The sequence below is a fragment of the Molossus molossus genome, unplaced genomic scaffold (genome assembly GCF_014108415.1).
Source record: "Molossus molossus isolate mMolMol1 unplaced genomic scaffold, mMolMol1.p scaffold_m16_p_5, whole genome shotgun sequence".
Classification (NCBI taxonomy): Eukaryota; Metazoa; Chordata; class Mammalia; order Chiroptera; family Molossidae; genus Molossus; species Molossus molossus.
The window spans coordinates 27,139,743-27,161,754 of record NW_023425388.1 but is presented as its reverse complement, the minus strand read 5'-3'; positions in this window follow the sequence as shown (position 1 = coordinate 27,161,754).

Below are 22,012 nucleotides of genomic sequence, written 5' to 3'. Positions count from 1 at the left end.
TCTCTGGAGCATTTTCTCAATCTGTTGAGATTTTGCTTCCAGGCAATTGTCAGTTAGGCTCAAAATGAATTAATAAAAATTCTCTACAGGTTTGGATGTTTCTTACATTGACACCCAAAAAAAAATCTCTTGTCAGTCTAAGGTCTAGAGAACTATTGCAGTTATTGTTGGGTTTCAGTGCTGTATATGTAAGCTTCATAGTATTTGATTTTTAAAGTGAGTTATCCTCAGTAAATACAGTGTTCTACATGGAGGCTAGCTGGAAGAAGTATCGGTTATACAATGGGCCTCCTGTCCCTCCATCATCTGTGGATTCAACCACAGAAGTTTGTTCGAGAGAGTTTGCAAGTGTTTGAAATTGATGGAAAAGCTGAGTCTGGCACAGGTTTTGCTCCCAGGCCAGGTGGTACCACCTTTTCTGCATTTATTTATTTATTTATTTATTTTTTATCCTCACCCGAGGATATTTTTCCATTTTTTGTACAGATAGAGTGGGAGGGAGAGAGAGGAAGGGAGAGAGAGAGAGAAACATTGACGTGAAAGGGACACATCGAGTGGCTGCCACCCTCACGACCAACCAGGGCTGGGGACAAACTGCAACCGAAGTACGTGCCCTTAGCGGGAACCGGACCCGGGTCTCTCAGGACTGCAGGCCGACGCTCTAACCGCTGAGCCAAACCGGCCAGGGCTCTGCATTTAAATAATAGACTGAAAACAAACTATGGCCGCTCAGCGATTGTGAAAACAAAGATGTTAAATTCCACCAACTCTGTCATGTCTGTGTACCCTCATGAAGGTTTTGTATCTCAGAAATTAAACTCTGAATCTGAACTGCGAGATAGAATATTTTTGTTTGACAGTGCTCGTTTTAGTTCATGTGTGAAATATTTTACTGAATTTAAATATCTTTAAAGTTGCAATGGGCTCTTCCTTTTAAATTGTGGATTATTTGTGTCAATACTAAAGAAGAGTAAAGAAGATAATGCTTATTACTGATTATTGTGTAATAATTACTGGAAATAATTTTATCATGAGGGGAAGGGAGTGTTAAAAAATGACCCACTCCGGCCCTGGCTGGTTTGGCTTAGCGGTTGGAGCATCGGCCTGCAGACCGGAGAGTCCGGGTTCGGTTCCCACTAGGGGCACGTACCTCAGTTGTAGTTTGTTTCAGGCCCCGGTTGGGGTCAATGTGTCTCTCTCACATCAGTGTTTCTCTCTCTCTCTCTTCCCCCCTCTCTCCCTTCCACTAAAAATAAAGATCCCCTCCGGAGGTCGAGTTTGTGAGCATTGTCACTATAATGAGCTGCAGAGTATGTGTTCTAGTTGTAATTGACACACATGGTGACCCTCCTCTTTCATCATGGCACGCCTCTAAGAGAGAAGTTCACATGGAAGAACTAGGTGTCTGTAGTCTTTCTGAAGGATGATCATCTGCGGCTTTAAAACAAAATAGTAACTGCTCTTATGGGACCCTTTATGTATGCCAGGCCTGGAACTGGCATCTTACAAATACAATTTAGTGCTCTCAACAGTACAGTGAGGTGGGTATTATTATTCCACTTGAATCGATGAAGAAACTGAGGTTTGGAGAAGTTCGCTCCAAGTCACACAGCTAGTGAGTGGCAGAGCGGGAGCTGACACTGTGCATTTATTAAGGGTTCAAAAGCTTAGTCTCTTAACCACCACGCCATCAAAAGACTGGGACACTGATGCTGACATTTCAGTTCCTGACTAGATTACAGGAGAGGCTTAAGGCCAGTGAGATTCTAGACTTTGCTTGTCTGAACAACCATGCAATTAATTAGATAGGACACTGACGCTCGCAAATCAAATCAGTCTCAGAGTTAAAATGCAGCAGAGGAATCATGGAGAATTGTATTCATAGGGAATGAAGCTGAGGCCCTGAGGAATTATTGCACCAATAACCACACAGCTACTACTGGATCAGAAACCAGATCTCGGTCCACCTACACCATGCTACCCCGAGCCTAAAGTATATACAAGAAGCTGCTTTACCCTCTCCAATTCTCCTGCTCTCTTACCTCCATGAGTTTGGCTTGGAAAAGGGAGGTCCTGCTCGCTCGTATGAAGCTTTAGTCTGGATGCAACAGGCTGACAATGTTGCCGATAGAAGGGAGAAGTGTGTGGACCAGGGTTAGTGCAGGTGCCTTGGCTGTGATGACTTTGGACATCTACTATCTTCCTTGGGCTGTGATATTCAGCTTCCCAGGCACTGCTTAATATTGATAGTGGCAACCTGTTTACACCTAGATAAAGCTTCACCTTTCATTCTGGAGTCATGGGAGGAGTTTACCTAGAACAATGCTCCACAGAAACCCCTCCCAGGATGCTTTTCCTTCTCCTCTTGAGTTGTTCAGTCGTAAAAGGTTTGGTAACTTTATTACAGTTCAGTTCATCTGCCTGGCTTTAGAGAACTTGCATTATTTGCCCACAAGTTTGTTTCTCCACATGGAAAATGTAAGCCCCTCGCTTAATCATTCTAACAGTTTACTGCGTGTGACTATTACTCCATGCAGGTTCCCAGGCTTCACTCCAGATGTTCGGAGTCGATAGAGCTGAGTCCTTGAAGCTGCATTCTCAATGAAGGCTTGTTGCAGGTGTCCCATAGGTCCCACTTTGAAATGCTCAGAAGCAATGACATAGGTTCTTCAATTCTTCCCTGACCCTTGTGAATGACAGGCCCTTGGTAAGGTTTCTGCTGATTGAAAATTAAAGCACTTCTATTCTTCTCCTGCAGAGACACACTATTTGGGAAATTTTGTGACTACTTTAGGCTTATTTTACTGATTACGAGTATTGATCCTTAATGCCGCCATTCTCAGACACTGTTCATACTTCGGTGTTGGTTTTTTTTTAAGGGTACAAAAGTTGTGTAGAAAGGAGAACTTGCTTTATCAGCAATCTGGTTTAGACGAGCATCAGCAACATTTCATAAACATTTTACATTAACTGTCAGGAAATAGGTTGAAAGGCAGACTAAGAAATAATAATCCATTTGTAGGTATGTCCAACAACAAAAAAGATACAGCTTAAAAGAAAATATTGGACTTCCCTTTCCTGAAAATATAGAGACCTTTTAACAGCTGCAATGTCAAAAGAGAATTAATTAGAAGGAGTCATAGAATCTAAATTCAAAGAAAACACAACAGTCATTTTTTGCAATAATGAGGCCTCCCAAGCATAATATAGATGGCAGATGAGAATGTGATAGAGCCTCGAAAATCTAGGATGCCCTCTTAACATACAAAATAAAATTCCAAGATTCTTCTGCCAGCTTTTGTGACAGTCATTATTTTTACACTTACACCAGAGTCTTAAAAGATGAGGAAAACAATAGGATACATATGTTTCTCTAACATCTGTCAACAGTTTGAGACAAAAAAAAATTAACAGAGGACTTGATGATTTGCTCTACAAGTCATTCCAGGGCATCAGACAAGGTATTTGCCAATTATTGTAGCATCTCCTGGCATTAGTGTACTGCCGGAGTTTTTACCCATTATTTTCAAGAAATTCCATTTGGGAATCCATTTTCAACATGTGACTTCATAATTAAGCTATTGTACAGCCCCCAATTGAGCCACATGTTAGTGTGGTGAGCAAAAGCAAATTTAGCTCCCTTTTACAAAAATTTAATCTAGAAGCCACAGCAAGCCCTGGCCAGTTTGGCTCAGCGGTTAGAGTGTCGGCTAGTGGCCCGGAGAGTCCCGGGTTCGGTTCCCGCTAAGGGCACGTACATCCCCAGCCCTGGTTGGGGTCGTGTGGGTGGCGGCCATTCAATGTGTCTCTCTCACATCAATGTTTCTCTCTCTCTCTTCCTCCCTCTCTCTCTGAAGATAAATGCAAAAAAATGTCCTCGGGTGAGGATTAAAAAATAAATAATAAAAATAAAAGCCACGGCAAACCACTTTACACCAACCATCTGTGTGGTTCTAATTTCAAAATAAGGATAATGTAAAATTTTAAACACTCAAATGCCCTCCTTACCATGTTCTTCCAGCCACGTCTTGTCCACAGCTCTCTGAACTTTGCACCTAGATTCATTGGAGGGGCTGCTGTCCCCTGTAACGTCAGAGGAATGTTTTTGGTCATCTCCTAGGCCATCTCAATGTGTTCTGCCCAACAGAGTCCCATTAGGATTTATTACGTCTTGAGAAGAAAAACTCTAAATCAAACTCTAATCCCAAGGTATGAGAGCAGAAACAATATTCCATTTTAATTTCCCTGAATGTTAAAAAGTGTTCTGCAGAGACGCTAGTTTAAAAATAGAGCAACTAGTGAATATCTAAAACTCCAACAGATTTACTTTATTTTATTTTTTTCTGAACAAACCAAAGGGGAACAAAAGCAGAAGAAAAATCAACTTCAGCACATAATGTGGTCCTCAACTTCTCTAGATCAGATTTCTCAGGGAGTGGGAAAATAGCATTCTTTATAAGAAGCACTAGCTAACTCAATTTTTTCCCCAAAATAATGCTGAATGTGGACATCTTTGTCACCTACGCTTTTAGGGAAAAAATAAAATGGAACAGGGCAATATTATCTTATGTTTATGTTTCCTAATGACTTGTTATTCAATTTACTTGAATTTACAAACAAAACAGCCCTTTGGCAATTTATTTATCTAAATCAGTGTGGTGTTCCTACTCTACATGACCAAAAATTAAGTGATTCCAAAAGACTGTGCTTTTTAAAAATTCAGGCTTTAAAACTGAGTCCCAGACAGATGTGGGACTGTCTCTGTTCCTGTGAGATGCTCCCCCCTCCTGTAAGCTGTTAACTCGATCTTACTCTTCCCTGGTGATTTAGATGAGCACGATGCTGCAGGCTTTCCCAGACCAGCCCTGATACAAGTCACTGCAGAGTCAGGGATTTGTTCCGGGCCTTCCACTTGACCTGCATGCCCTGTTTAAGTCATTTAACTTCATGCAGCCTCAATATCCTCATCTATAAAATGGGGGGATTGGCTCATTCCTTTTACCTCCAGCTTTCTAGTTTATGTAACATATCACTTTCAAATTACCTCCACTAGTCAAGAGCTAGCTAGAAACTGCTATATATAACAGGAGTCTCTACGGTTTATAATGATAGTAACATTCACTGAGGACCTACAATGTGCCGAGCAACATGCTAAGTACTTTATACCCACCATACTAGTGGAAAATGGAAGCACTTTTTAGAAAAAATTCTATACATTTCAGTGTAGAATGCCCCAGAAGTCTTAATTGTTTTTATATATACTATTTGATTCAGCTAATGTAGAAATCATAGTTTTGTTGTTAAAAGCAACTTAACAAGATTGCAAATGTCAGGGATCAAGGTAAATCTTTGAAGTGACTTATAAAGAAAATCTCCTTTTAGAAATATTTATTGTAACATGGTATAAACACATGTGATACCCAGACATGCTAATTTCACTTATCTGAAGGAATATGAGTCACATAAAGGGCACAGGTCACCCAGAAGTGACAATCTAATCTTCTTCCTGGTAATAGAGACTTTGAATAACTGAGGTTGGAACATCCTGGGAAAGGCAACATTGATAATAAATTATTACCCAACGCTTACATTTCATTTCAGGGAATGCGGTTCTACCTCAATACAGAATACTAACTTGCAAAGGCTTGCCTGTATTCCATGTAAAATTTGATAAACTAAATTTGCTAAAGTCTAAAAGATCTCACCTTTTTGTGACCTCTCTGGCATCGGTACCTCTATCCACATAAAATGTGTACTCCAGGCAACCAGCACATAGCTGGATAATACAACATAACCTTGCACATTTAAGGTATTTACGGTAGCCAACATATTGTGATAGGCACATTTTGATCCTTTAACAGTAAATTAAGTAACAAGTTATAATGAATTATAATCACATATGATGATAATTATCAACCAAAATTCTTCAGTCGTGAATAAAAAAATATGCCATAGACATAGTATGTTACAGAATTGGAAAGTTCCCCCCAAATTATAATTACCTTTTTATGTTAAAAAACACACATACAAAAACAAAAACTAAAGATTGTAGATGTGAAGTTTTATACTTAGAGAAAGCATTTTAAATGATTGGTGTTAATTTAGTTTCAAAATTGTATTAAGCTAAAAGCAATGCACACATATAGGAGTACATAAGTACCCACCCCCCTAAATAAAAACCCGTAGGCTTACCTGCCCAGCTTTGAGGCTGTAGTACAATGAAAAGGAAAATGGTTAGAGCTGTTGGTATTCTTTCTATAACTTTTAAACATTTGAAAATATGAAGAACACATTTTAACCTGTCAAGTCAGATTTCAACATGAATGTCTCAGTGCCAATGATGGGGTATGAAAGGAAAGATGTTAAGGTAGAATTGGGTCCTTTTATGATGACCCAGTATAGCTGTGTCTCCACATTCTTCAGTCCCTAGCAGACATGTGACCTCATAGCGATACACTACAAAAGAAATAAAAATGGAGAGAGTGCCCGGCCAGTGTGGCTCAGTGGCTGAGCATCGACTCATGCACCAAGAGGTCACTGGTTCGATTCCCAGTCAGGGCACATGCCCAGGTTGTGGGCCAAATTCCCATTGTGGGGCATGCAAGAGGCAGCCAATTGATGTTCTCTCTCATTGATATTTCTATCTCTCCCTCCTTCTCCCTCTAAAAGCAATAAAGAAAAAAAAAATAATAGAGTGTTTTCATGCTCCTTTTCTCCAGGCTCCACCTATATAATTCATTGACCATCCATACACCCAAACTATAGGAAAATATCCATTTGCAAATAAGCAAATTTTGTCCCACCAGACAGAAGGATTGAGCCCGAAAACTTACTCAACATGGGTATAGAATTCTTGTATCAGACCAGTAAAGTATGTAGTTTGAGAGATCTAGGGACATGCCCTTGCCTTGAGGACAGCCCTGGCTAATGTTGGCATGCCAACCACTCTCACACCTTTGTACTAAAACTTGACATTTTTCTAATAGCATTTTCAACAACATAGGGTAAAAGTATAGTCCAGATTCTGGGTGAATCCATTCATTCATTCATTTTAAATTTTCAACAAATATTTTTGACTGCCTACAATTTTCCTAGTAGGATATCCTAGGGAATACAACAAATAGACCAAGTTTCTGCCCTCATGATACATACATAAAAATCTGGGAAACAGTGGTAGTGTAGTGCATAACCAGTGCATTCAGGTGAGTGAGTTTTACCAAGCTCATTGCTTCTGTAATTGTGGTACCTTGGGTACCAAGACAGACTTAGCACTTCACCTAGGAAACTGAATACACCAGAGTCCTAATTCCTCGACTTTTCTCCGGGCTCTCTATATGCCTTTCAATGGTATCACTCTCAAGTTGTGTATTTGCCATTAAGGCATGTTAAAAAGACATTTAAACTTTTGTAGAAAAATAATAATGCAAAGTATTAATAAATATATTTTTCTTTAGTATTTCCTTTTTCACCAGTGGAGAAAAACTTAAATTCATACTGCTCTTTAAAACTACTTTTGTCAGAGTCTTACAAGGGTTAACAGGGAGAAGGCTAAGTAAAGGGCTTGATGCTTTTTAACTAAATGAAGTCAAGGTCCTCATGTAAGAGACAAGTAACAGAATGAAGTTAGAGAGGCCACAGAGCTAGTGTGCAGATCACAAGTTGAGGTGAGTCAACATGATTTCCAGCAAGAAACCTTCTATCAAATTCAATTTCCTTTCGCAAACTTATAGTGAGAAAATGCAATTTCCATTCTGAGCAAGCATGTCTCTGAGATTAAGGATATAGTCCATAGAAAATAACAATAAAGCTTAAAGTCTGTATTTCTCCGAGGAAATTCTTACAAACTAGTCAGAGAATGATGTAATGATAACACGATAAAGAATAAATATAAACATGGGGGGGGGACCCTTCACCCCAATCTTGCTGTTTATATTCTTAGTATGTTTAAAGTAAGCATCTTCTATTTTCCAGCTATTTTATATTAAGATGTTCTGGCTTATTCAGTGCTCATATTCACCGAGCCCTGTGCCAACATTCTTCAAAGCTCTTCATTAAACTGATCGCTGAAGCTTGTGATCCTCTGGCTTTGGTGAGCACTGCAGCCAAGGCTGAATCAAATACATTTCAGAGGTCTAACTCTCTATCTCCATTACTCCTTAGTGTCACCCGCTTTCCACTAGGTGCGTATTGCCTTGCAACAAGTGATGGTCCCATTAGAGAAAAACAAGGCATTTTCTCTGATTTATTACAAAGTCCAACCCTCAGAGGCAAACTGAAAGGATGCTTGTGCAGAAACAATGTAACAGATTTGTGACAAGGCTCGATTATGTAAACGAGTGCTTGCTGATCCAAGGATTAGAAAAGATTGCCTGTAGCAGAGGGAGTGGCAGTGAGGAGTCAGTGCTGAGGTTCTCTGGCCCCACCCCCACGCCCACCCGCAATCACCAACATAGTGAAAAGGAAGCAACCCACCCCTCTTTCCTGGGTAGAGTGTGGGGGGTGGTAAGATCCCAGGGTAGGAGACCAGTCATATTGGACTAGGGCCGACCCTGATGACCTCATTTTATTTATTTATTATAATTTTAAAAACTTTAAATCACAATTGACATATATTAATTTCAGGTGTTCAGATATTTATGTAACTTACAAAGCAATCACCCTGATCGACCTAGTACCCGTCTGACACCACACGTAGTTATTATAATATTATTGACTGTATTCCCTGTGCTGTACTTTACATCCCATGACTATTTTTATAACTGCTAAGTTGTACCTCTTAATTTCCTCACCTTTTTCTTTATTTCATGACCTCCTTACACACTCTGTCTCTAAATATGGTTACAGTCTGAGGTACTAGGGGTTAGGACTTGAACATATATGAACTTCTGGGGGACACAGTTCAGCCCATAACCGCTGCCTTCTGGTCACTCAGGTTACCTCCAGAAGGGGTCTCTCCTCTATGTGGATTGTCCTACTGCGGTGCTTGCAGTCACTGGACTTCCACCCGTTCCCGGCTGGAGGCTGCGGCCGGTCACACTGCACTCTGCACGGCAGGGATCAGAGCAGAGGAGCCGCACAGACCCGACTTGCGAGGTCTGCAGATGAGCGTCCTTCACGCCCTCCCTAAGCCCCCTCCGCCTCCCCACAGCTCCGAGGGCGGCACAGAGCGGGCCTTTCTCTCCGCCGCTGGGCTGTCCTCTGACTAGTCGAGGGTAAACTCATCAAGAATCGGTTGTTTGTAATCCCCAAACTGCGTATGCCCCTGTTGAGGTCAATACATTTACACAATTTAACTAAATATGCTGGGAAGCAATGAACTCTGAGTGCAACAAGGGGAACCGTTTACATGAAAATGAAGACGCCACTTTGGAAAAGCTCCCCCAAAGGGGCTCCCACCACGTGCTGGCAGCGTACCTGTGAGCCCTACGACTGCAAAGTGGGGGAGGCGACAGTTCCCGTCTGCAGGGCTCCGCTCTCAGACTGCTCTCCGGGAGCCTTTAAGCTTTGGGTCTACTCTAACGAAACCATAACTTGAAAGAACCCAAAGCTGAGTGTGGTGGCCGATGCATTAGACATGTGGCTGGTGACCGGCAACTCCAGTGGCAGACCTAGGCTCACAGGGAAGACTTTCGCCCTCCTTTGCCAAAATTCCTGAATGAATACACAACTTTGTATTTTAAGTGCAAAGTAAACGTTTACGGTATATATCTGCTTTTTAAAAAAGGGCTCCTTGCCTTGGCCAGTTTGGTTCAGCAGTTGAGCGTCGGCCTGCAGACCAGAGAGTCCCGCGTTCGGTTCCTGCTAGGGGCACGTACCAAAATAAATAAAAAAGGACTCCTTGTTTTATGTATGTTTTCCGATCAACTACCCAGCTCCTGACCCCTCCTGGCTCCCAGGAGAGGAAGCCTGAAGGAGCTGCTGTGTCCGGGAAGGTGGCACTGAGATGTGGTTCACACACAAAGGCTGCTTGTAGGAGCTGCTCAGCTCCGGCAGCAGCTGACAGACCTGGGGCCTGAGGAATAATAATGCTTCTTTCTAAACAAAGAGCTCAGGACAATTGTCTCAGAGGCCAAGTTCTAAGCAGAAACACACTGTCTGGGGAGCGTCTGCAGTTGTCATGACAGCCCAGTCCCCTCGCTGGCCTGGAGGGGAACATCTGCTCTGGGATCCCCCTGGCCGTCCCCACACCCACAGGTCAGCCCACTCCCGGGGTCCATCCAGTGTTCACAGAAAGCCGGCTCACACCCAGCAATTCCGCTTTGAAAGGTTTCACAATCTTTTCCAGAATCAGTTCACTCCGCACTTTGTCAGTATGGCACTCACAGCCCCCTAGGAAATGAAACATTTCACAATTACTCGCAACAGAAGGGGCCTGATCCCCACTCAACCCTGTCTGCTTTAAGGGCCAGGTGTCACACAGAACACATCTGAGTGTTTCCTGTTACTGTGCACATTGAAGAAATAAGAACCACTAACTACAGAACAGAGTTAGAAGCAGAGATAGTAATTCCTACAGATTTTCAGATCAACTAAAATGTAGCCAATTGCAGAAAATCTTGATGGGAAATGCATTCTTTATCGTGTAACCTCTAGACCTGGTAGGGGCAGAACGTCAGACTGAACTGCAGGGAGGGAAAGGTGTGAGCTCCCCCTGCACCCCAAGAGCCTCAACAGAACGAGTTCCTTCTCACTGAGCACGCAGGCTGCGGGGGCACCCTGGCCGCGGGGGCACCCTGGCCGAGGGGGCACGCTGGCTGCGGGGGCACCCTGGCTGCGGGGGCAGGCTGGCTGCGGGAGTACGTAGGCTGCGGGGGCACCCTGGCTGCGGGAGTACGTGGGCTGCGGGTGCACCCTGGCTGCGGGGGCACGCTGGCTGCGGGAGCACCCTGGCTGCGAGGGCACCCTGGCTGCGGGGGCAGGCTGGCTGCGGGAGTACGTAGGCTGCGGGGGCACCCAGGCTGCGGGAGCACGCTGGCTGCGGGGGCACCCTGGCTGCGGGGGCACCCTGGCTGCGGGGCAGGCTGGCTGCGGGGGCACCCTGGCTGCGGGGGCACCCTGGCTGTGGGGGAAGGCTGGGCATCCTCCTCCTCGCCCAGCAAGGGCCCTCCTTCCAGCACCACCAGCGGGCGCCCTGGTCCCTGCAGTACAGCATGACCTGTGCGTCACCTGGTATGTTTTCCTTAAGGAAAAAAGTGAAAAGGATGATTAACTCTGACACTTCTCACAGAATTACACTGCAAATCATCAGCTATTTTCCCCTCATATTAAATCTGAGATACAGGAAATTAATCCACCTCCCACGGTCCTCTCACCCCATTACTTATCAATAAGCCTATTTCCTTTCATTCTCCTCCAAGCTCTGGTTCACTGCTGTTCTCCTTTCCCCATCCTGGCCTTCCTCGCCCCTTCCCTGGCTGGCTGGCTTTTATGTCCTGCACCCAGAGGAGTAAAACCAAACAAATACAAACAACCTGTTGAGTTGAATAGACAGTATGGACAAAGAACTCTAAAGCCGCAAAGGCTATTGAGGATGAAATTCTATTCCTTCCACTATTGACAAGCAAACTGAGGTGCCGAACGACAGCAGCTGGCGATGGTGGCATCTCTGGGCCGGTGGCGCAGGCGGGTGACTCTCGGCTGGTGCCAGTGAAGGGCTCTCGGAAGCAAAGACCCAGCCGCCGCTTTGAGTTCTCCGAGGGCCTTTCCTCCAGGGAACAGGAAGTCTGACATGTCATGTGTGAAACTGCTTGTCCAGTGGGTAATGTTTTAAACATTTAAACATTTTAAAGCTCTGTTTATCATCCATATGCTGCGATGAATTTTATTTGTCCTCGATTCTGAAGCGATACCGAGGCGCAGCGAGGACTCGTGTGAGAACTCCATTTAGGGAGATGTCGGGTGTGCACCCTCCCTGGGAGGAGTCGAGGGACACCTCCTAGGATGCGCACTTCTTAACTTCTCACGTTGCAAATGGCCAGAACTCTCAGGAGGGCGATGCTGGAGACAGGAGGGCGCCACGTGCTAGAGCGAGGGGTTGCTCTTGTCAGCACCCCGAACCGCGTGCGGGTGCGTTCTCTGTCGGGGAATGGGCGTTTTTCTCAGTGTAAACAAGAAGAAAATGTCTTTTGTGGGTGTTCTGAACATTTTCCCTTCTCTATCTGTTTGTTGATTTATTTACTTCATGTTTTGCTGAGTCACTGCCTCACCTTTGTCCCTGTGGTTCTTATCTAAGAGATAGTCCATCTTTGGCCGGGGATTTTCTAGAACTAAGTTCACGGCTGAAGGGTTTTCCAAACAAACAAACAAAAATCTGTATTATGGAACAAGGAATGAAATATACTACAGAGAGCTCCTACATCTTTTCATCCCCAAGGGATACTATATGCATTACCTTTATTTCTTTTAAATAAAGAATAAGTTTTGCTCTTAAAAATCGGAGTGAAATTGCACTGACTTCTCTTTCTGGTCTAGGACCAGCCAGACAGCGAGGATGTTCTATGCCCCTGGCATCTAACATTAGTTGGGATCAAGATGACTCATTGAGAGGAAGTAGTGAAAATAGAGACAATCCCAGTCCTTTCAAGCTGGCTGAAGTCAATTTAACACCGTCAGGGCCCAAAATTACTCTTGCAGCCCTTAGCAGAGCCACAACATCCTGTTATAACACAGACTTAACCTGGCCTACAGAGATTTCACCTCGAGTGAGGGTACAATTCTGCCCAGAATGGAGGGCAGGAGAGGTGCTAAGTGCAGAGATTTGACATAAAGATGAGGAAGGAAACACCTTTAATTCCAGCCACTGTATCAGACATTAAAGCAGGAATCTGGGAAAAATGAATCCAAAATCTCATTTCCTCTCAATTTAAAAGAATTTTGAGAGTTTTTTTTTCTTTTTTTTTTCCTAAAAGCAGAAACTGCCACCAAGAGTGTAGGAGTCAGGCTAGCCATAGTGTGTGACTGGTCTGACAAAGGCTAACTCTTACCCAGATGTCCAATAAAAACACTTAGCGAGTATCATTTCCATAAGGCTTTGTCTACTCGAAACACAAGCCAATTGTTTGGGTCCAATTTATGAAACAAGGTCTTACGAAGGTTATAGGGTGAGGAGGCTTGATGACAACTAAATTGCCTTAAATGGAGCTCAAAATACCACCTTAAACATTCTCCTCTCCCAAGAAATGCTTAATCATAAATCAAGGGGCTCAAAATGTATTAAAAATGACGAATAGAGCAAGCACTTACATCTCATTTTTTCCTTTTAATTCACCAATGCATCAAAGATTTCTGAGGGATATTATTCCACACAAAAAAGATAAAGTGCACCAGGAATGCAAGATTCCAGGGATAAAAGAGGAGATTAAAAATCAAATGGTGGACCAGACTTAATGCTGAAACTTATTTTGAAAATAGACATACTCATTTTAAGACAAGGAGATGAGGACTGTCTGTTCTGAACTTGTAAGGAATGGTGAATCTCACAATAATTGGACACATGGTTTTCATCTTAGAAAAACTTATGAATCCATTTTAATGTATTAAAGTTCATGGGTACTATTTGTCCACAAGTAAGCTTTCATCCCCTTTTCCCAGCCATGCATACTTAATGGGGATTTAATTCAATGGGGAAAAAGACCTTCCAAACTTACTAATGTTTCCTGAATTGCCATTAGACTAGCTTTAGACGGAGTTTTAAAGCATGTGCTAAATGAAACTGTGTGTGCAAGAATTTTTAATGTTCTAGTACTTTTGAATAACAAGTTATTTTTATGTGTTCCTTCTATATGAAGAAATTAATTCTCAGCCATAAGGATTATTAAGTGGCTAACACAAGGTGCCTGTTTGTCTTGACCTGAAGTAGATCAAAAAGGGAACCAGGTAGAAAAGCCCAGCCCGGCAAATCGTAACCCACCTCCTCAGAAGGCACGGGTTGGAGCACTTGGGGGGCTCAGCGTAGAAGGAAGAAACATCAAACTGGGAACAACTCTTACTTCTCCTGCCTTCTGTTGATTACAAATACCTAGAAAATTCAACCGGTTCTGAAGGCAGTGAACCTGATTTTTCCTTCACAACCTTTTCCAGTCTACGTGGAAACATCTGTTTTTAATTGCATTTGGATTTGAAAACTAATTTTGAGTGAGACTGGGTTCAGGCCCCAATCAAGTTGGAACTGAGAGATTATTGCTTATCCACACACACCCAGATTCAGGGAGGCTGGAGGCCAAGGATACTACGCTTTCGGTATGTATGCACGAGGCACATGCATTTCGATGTAAAGAAGGGAATGGCCTAATTCTCTCAGGGAAACTTCCTTAAGGCCACGATTTGGGTTTTAGGTTACAGCTTTTCGACTCAGGATTCCATTCTAGGGAAGGTCAGCTGGAGGACAAGAGCCTCCTGTGCATTCTAATATGTGGAACAGGAGATGAGGCATTCATATGATCAAATCAAAATAAAAACAGTTTTTGGGGGTTGTTCATTGAAGAGATCATAAATCCACCTGATTCCCTACATTTGAAAGAAATTGAAACAAATATGCTGTCACTCAACCACAATTTCCCTGCTATGGTCTCGCAGTGGCAGGGGCTCCAGAATGACTCATGAGTCCCCGTCCGATGGGCTCTGGGGCTGCCTTTTCCTCTGGGACTAACCTTGTCTTTCACTCACAACGTATTCCTAGGCTTCCTTCCGCCTTGAAGTAGCCAACGTTAAAGGAGGCTCTTATTTTTCTACTTCACAAAAACATTTGGGAGGACTCATTAGTGAGAAAAGTACTAAAAATCATGAAGAGCTGCTAAAGTGCAAGAGGCTATTTTGACTTTAATAGCTGAGTCCAAAAAAAATAAAAGTAAAATTCAGGCTAAGAACTTCTAAGTGATTATTCGATGTTCTGTTTGACAATCCAGAACAGGAGGCTTGGGTCCCCCACTCTGCAATTCCAAATGACAACCAGTGCCCGTTTCATCTAGCTGATCTACAATAAACACACCTGTGTTTCGTGAAACTCAAAGGAACAGTGAATAAAGAAACACAGAAATACAATATTTGAATTTGGCTGCATAACTATTACACATTTTAGTAAGCTAAGATAGTTAGACAAAGACTACCCTCATATTTGTTCCCTACACTCAAAAGATGTCGGTTTAAACACTATTGCTAATTTCCATTAAATTCATTAGCTAATTATTCCAGATGTTTTATTCACCATAAACTATTAATTTATAAGGTTCACTTTATTGACGGAAGGCAGAGCACCAGTTAACATTTATTAACTCTAAGTGTTCTCTGTTGCGATTTTCAGAGGTGGCATGGCTCACTTCTTACTACCTGCCATTATAATCTAACTAGAATTTAATATCTAAAATACCTAAAGGAACCTTCATTTATATGAAATTTATCACCTGCTAAAATTCTAATAACCTAGGGGATCTTGGAAAGGAGAAAGCGCTCCTTAAAAATGAAGATCTCCAATATAATAAGCACCCCTGTGAATATTAGGGGCATATAATATTTTATCCTGCCCATTTCTCCACTATTATATACATTGTAAAAGTTTTTTCATGTCATAAAAATTTTTTTCATCAGAATTTAAACATTGTTTCAGAATATTTCACTGTATTGGATTTAAGTTGCCCCCAAACGTATGTTATGTTGGCTGCAGAGTGCAAGGGAATAGCGACATCTCCACAAGTTGAGACAACCACCCTCTCCTGGCAAAATGCTCTGTATAATTTACTGTGACTTCATTATATTGGTGTTAATATGCAAGCCCAGCAAGACAGATTTAGACAACAATTCTGTCTAATCTGAAAAAAGCTTAATAAACAGCAACCAAAAAAAAAAAAAATCTGACAAGAATCAACAGAACACTGTGACTTCCATGCTGGGGATCCTGAAAGCACCCCTCAGAATTCCAAGGCACAGCTTCCAAAGGTAGACAGAAAGACGTCAGAAGCACTCTTGTCCGATCAGAGCACACAGAGCAAATATGTAGTTACATTACTACATAGCTGGGGGACATGAGATCCCAAGTAGAATATACAAGATATAAAGCCACAAACAAAGCTTGACATTTGAATTCTGCCAAGAGTATCCTAAAATCAGGAACACAGAAAGAATTAATAGCATTAAAGGGCAATCTAAACATACATTAGGATCTAAATATTTTAAGGGAGTCATTAGAGAAAACTGGGATGGAGCCCCCCCCCCCCCCCCGTGTCCTTGTTATGTTGGAGACCAATGAATATTAAGCTTCTCTTTCTGGGATGAGTAGTATTCCCTCATCAGGTAGCAAAATCACTGATTTACCTACTTGGATATGCTACACTGTTTTGATAATGGCGATATAATTTTTCTCTAGACAACTTCAGTATAGGTTTAGTTACCTGGTTTCCTCCTGGGATTCTGGTTCAGTCCCACAGAACCTCTTCTCTGACCAGTATAAAGTTATCTGCTTGTGGGAGGGGCCAACGGGTAGGTTCACAAGCAGTGGGTCAGCTTACTTTGGGTCAGGCCTTCCTTCCCTCCGGCCTCTGTCCCAGAGGTGTTCTCCAGATTTTCATATATCTGGTTCCAACCAAGCCCTGATCAATTCTGGGACACCAAAGTTCACTACCTGTGAAATCCCGAAGACTTGAAGTTTCTTAGATGTATTTCAAAAAGTTAATAAATTTCTTCCTGATTTTTTTTTGGGGGGGGGGGGATCATGGAGGGAGTGGAGATTGCTTCCCAGCACACTCTCATTTCTTTTTGAAATAAAATATTTCCTAGATGAACTTCAGTACAGCCACAACATTTTTGTAAAGGTTATAAGATTAACAACAGTGAAAAATTGCAAAAATATTTCTAAAGTGACCCCAAAAATAGATCTAAACGAAAGAGTTTATTGCTCTCAAATGAAGATTACCATTTTTGCTTCTGTGGAAATCCTCCGTCAACTCCTCATCAGTAATAATAGACTTGGTGCCATCACTGACAGCGCAATGAACACCAGTCCTGCAGGCTTCTGCTCCCTGGTGCTTAGAAACAGGCCGGGCAGCGGTGAGCAAGGCCACCCGCTGCAGCCGCACCTGCAAGAGCTCACTGCCGCCAAGAGCACGTGCCTGCTATGCAACCTCCACAATACTTGAGTATACGGAATGGCTCCACAAGAAAAGCTATCTAAGTAAGGATATCTTTACTTAGAACTCAGTACCACTAAGTGCATCTGAGAAGAGGATAGTCACAGGCAGTGCCTGATGGGCTGTGATTGGCTGGGTCCATTACAGGAAAGGGAAGTACTGTTTTAATTGCTATGCACATTGATAAGCTCCGTGCTTCCATCCTGGGGGTGGGGGCAGCCTTGGGAGGGGACATCAGACAAGAAAGGAGAATACTACAGAGGCGAAGTTGTATAATAGCATAGGCAAGGGTAGAGGGGATTAAAGGGGTGTTCGTGGCAGCAGTAGCGGATAAAAATGAAAAGCAGTAACAAGGAGCGTGATCCAGGCCTCACAGAAGGAGAGAGGCAACAAAAAGGCCTGCACTCGAGGTAGATAAAAAGCAAAGTGACCAAGAGAAACCCAGAAGCATGTCAAGAAGGCTCCCATGATGCAGGAAAGAGGAATCATTTAATCAACAAATTCCTAGTAAACACCTACATTTCCCAGGACCAGGAACGCAAAAGTGAATAATTCATCTTGGTGCTCCAAGATGCTATAAATCATTGCATCCTAAGGACCACGTCGCCTAGATCTGCATCTAGATCATTCACAGTTAAATCAGTAGCGCCAATGAAGACTCTCTGAGAGGAAAACAAAAAGCAGCTGGTCCATTAACTGTTAACTATACGGAACAGAAGGGCTCCTTCTCCATGGGCACTGGCTGGCTGTGTGCTTACTCCATCAGATAACAGTAAAAGCATGAGAACTTCTAGGAGTGATGATCAAATTGAATACCCTTATTTAGGGAGCTAGGAACTACTGGGATGTAGAACTTAACTAATGTGGAAGGCAAAGCCAAGAAACAAACAAAAATTACTCAAAAAAACCCTTATGTTTAAGTAAAAACTTGGTCTGTTATAAATCACACCAGCATCCACCGTGAGGCGATAGAGGCAGAGTAAGTTCATACAGTTTTTTAACCTCTGTATTCTATTTTCAATTTTTTAAGTTATGTTGCATCTGTATTAGGGAGACATCAGGAGACACCAGACACACAGACATCTGAATGCAAGATTCAGGATAAATCATTTCCACTTGTTCAACATCAAACTGATGAAGCATTTATTTAAAAACATTCATGGAGTTATAACAGCAGAGGGGGAACCCACAGTTTCTTTCCTATTACACCCACATGTTAAGACAATAGACTTCAATAAAGAAAAATTACTTTCAAACACACTTTGTATGTGGGAGATTTGCTTTATCCCTTAACACTCCAGGTTGGAGAGACCATTGAGCACACATTCCTTTGCAAAACTTAATTTTCTTTTGAACCCTGCACTGACCCTACGTTTAACATTGTTCCAAATGCAGTCTGCTTTGCCCACACAAGATATTGCAGCTAAGCAAAACTGTTCTGGAAACCTCATAAATTGTATGAGCTGCTCAATTTAGGCCTGAGGGAATATATTGAAGAGAGCCAGCCTGTCATACCGTTTTAGACTGTTTGCCAGAGAAATTGAGGATTAGTTCTAGATTGATTGAACCAGTTATGGTGGTGACTATACATACACACACACACACACACCCTGCTATTTTAGTGACCTTTTACCAAGTAGTCCTTTTTTCCTTGGTTCTTAATGCCGTGCTTTATTTAATGTACTTGAAGTGGCTTTGGTGTTGGGGGTGAAGATGGGTACAAGAGAGGAAACTGGCTGGTGCCCTCTGAGAACCCAGAGCTTCACTAAAGACTTCCATGTATGTTATAATTCATTCCATTTTTTTTTTTTTTTTATCCTCACCAGAGGACATTTTTCCATTTTTTGTTCAGGTAGAGTGGGAGGAAGAGAGAGGAACAGACAGAGAGAGAGAGAAACATCGATGTGAAAGGAACACATCGAGTGGCTGCCACCCACACAACTGACCAGGGCCGGGGACAAACTGCAACCGAGGTACACGCCCCTAGCGGGAACCGAACCCAGGTCTCTCAGGACCGCAGGCCGATGCTCTAACCGCTGAACCAAACCAGCCAGGGCATAATTCATTCCATTTTTACACCTCTCTTCACTAAATGCCTGCTGTGTGCTAGCTGCTGGGTACCACAGACAGAGGCAGACCCTCTTCTTATGAAGGTTATGGCTCACGTGACATCATTTAAACTGTGAATCAGGCAGATAAATTTCTGACATTACCTTATGTTGATTTAGGAATCAAATGCCTTGACTTACGGGCTGTGTGACTTTGGTCCAGTTTATCGATGCCTCAATTTCCATATCTATGAAATGGAGCTGCTGTGAGGAATGAATGAGAACAAAGAGCACATGTGAAAGGTCTAGCACAGTGCTTGGTACACAACCTGAGAGGTGTCCCCCTGCCTTCCTCAAAATAGTACCCAGTAGGAGGTGGAATCAATTTTGCAGATTTGAGTAGTTGTTCTTATCTTTATTATAGTTACAGCCACCAGGGGGCAGTAGGAAACGTGCCCTGTCAGTCCCAAGGAGAGAAATGGAGCCGCTTTCATGATACAAAGCTACAAACACATTGCGTAAATAAACAAATGAAGGGACAAACAAAAAAAATTGAAGTCATTTTAAAAAACCGTAATCAAAGCATAAGTAAAAACAATGTTGAGTTATTCAACAAATCTATGTTGAATGCCTAATCTGTGCCAGCTTCTAAAGATAAAAACAGTCCCTGCCTCCGGAGTGGCATAAGGGGTGAGAGAGTTACAGCATCACTGACAGACCCTAAACAGGAACTATGTGCAGTTATTATTTGGGGGAGGACGTGTTTTCAGAGTGGCCAGGAGAGAAAAAGTGACAGTTTATCACCGACAGAAATCTCTGAGTATTTGACTTTTCCCACCAATCTTTCTTCTTCTTTTTCTTTCTTTAACTCTTTTTTATTGATTTTTTGTTGTTGTTGTCATTGTTTTTTTGAGAGCGAATGGGAAAAACATGGATGCGAAAGCAAAACCTTGATTGGCAGCCTCCCACATGGGTCCTGACCTGGAATCGAACTGACAACCCTTCAGTGCACGGGACCACGCCCAACCAACTGAGCCACACTGGCCAGAGCTTGAAATTTTTTTCTTACTAGAGAGACCACAGTTTTTCTGATTTATCATTTGTTAATTTTTCAGTCACACAGACCAATTGAAATAAAAGGTAATAAAAGTGAATCTAAATGTACCACATCCAAAAATTCTCAAGACCCATTGGGGTGATAAAGAGAAATGTTATGTCTGATCAAAGTATGCTTTATCTCATTGGAAATAACTCCAACCTGTTCTACTGTTATTTTTTAAATTTTTTTTTTCCTTTACTGATTTTAGAGAGAGAGAAGGGAGAGGGAGAGAGAGATGGAATCATCGATAAGAGAGAACATCAATTGGCCGCCTCCTGCATGCCCCCCGCTGGGGATTGGGCCTACAACCTGGGCATGTGCCCTGACCAGGGATCAAACCGGCAACCTCTTAGTGCATGAGTTGATGCTCAACCACTGAGCCACACCAGCCAGGCTGTTCTACTGGTTTTTAAGTGATGAAATGTCAATTACAAATAGAAGTGTTAGAATAAACTGTTACTGATCCTACATTTTTTCCTTCCAATTCTTTAACTTCTAGTAAGTGAATTATGAAAGCATGGTTGCATCCCTCTTTGTGCAGAAGACAGCTGTAAAAATCTGGAGTGGTAAATACGCATGGACATTTGTGAATGTAAAATCCAAAGTCACCCTTATCCAACATCTATAATTTGGTATATGAAGGTGACAAAGTCATTTACATGATTAAATACATTAACAAGGTATTTTGAAAGCTTAGGAATCTTCCACTTTAATTTTTTCCCCATTTGAATACTGTCACAGAGATGTTTGCCTATAGCCACTGACTGTGTTTTTAATGATTACTCTCATTGTGGAGTACCTGTCAGCATCGGTGGATCATTGCTCAGCCTTAGCATAGAAGAGTAAGATATTCCCTAACGGCAACATATCACGTTCAGCCACCTTGAGGCAAGAAAATATTAAAACTGGATGAAGGCAAGAAATTAAAACTGGATATAGTTTTATGGTTTTTATTTTTTTTTAAAGTACATCTGAAAACAGACTGGCTTCTATTCTACTCTAAATACATTGTAACATTAAGAGGGTTATCAGATAAAATACAGGATTTTTGTAAAATATTTAAGGCATACTTATACTAAGAAGGTTATTCTTGTTTATCTGAAAGTCACATTTAACTGGGTGTCCTGTATTTTTATTTGCTAAATTGGGCAAGCCTATATGTAAGACACACACTTAACACAGAATCCTCACTCTTCGAAGATGAATACTGAGGAAATGTTACCGAATAGGCAGCTGGTTAGGCAGACAGCAGCTTATGAAATGTGTCAGGTCCGCAGCATAGCAGGAAGCCACAGAAAGTGCCTCACCTACTTCTCCATCTCTGTGGGCCACATGGAGCTGGCTGAAAAGTAACAAGTGATAAACACTCGAAGCACAGAACTTAATGAGGCAGCTCAGTACCAATTACAAATAAAACTAATGATGTACAGCAATGAAACATCCCATCCACTCCCAGTCAAAGCTCTGGACTGTTCTCTAACCTGTCCTCATTTACAGCAAGCAGCAGACATATTTATGATCTAAAAGAAACACAGCGGCAATCCTCAAAAGTTAATCTGCCTCTTCTCTCTGCTTTTCTTTGCCGTCTGTATGGACATTCATATTCATGTCCCAAGCACGCGCTTTGCTTTCTTGGCCCCGTAATGGACAAAGGTACTAATTAAGTCAGGTAGTTAGAGAGACTAGACATATCACTAAAACAGAAATAAGACCACAGTTTCAAAATTTCTATTAGTGGTTAGGTTTTA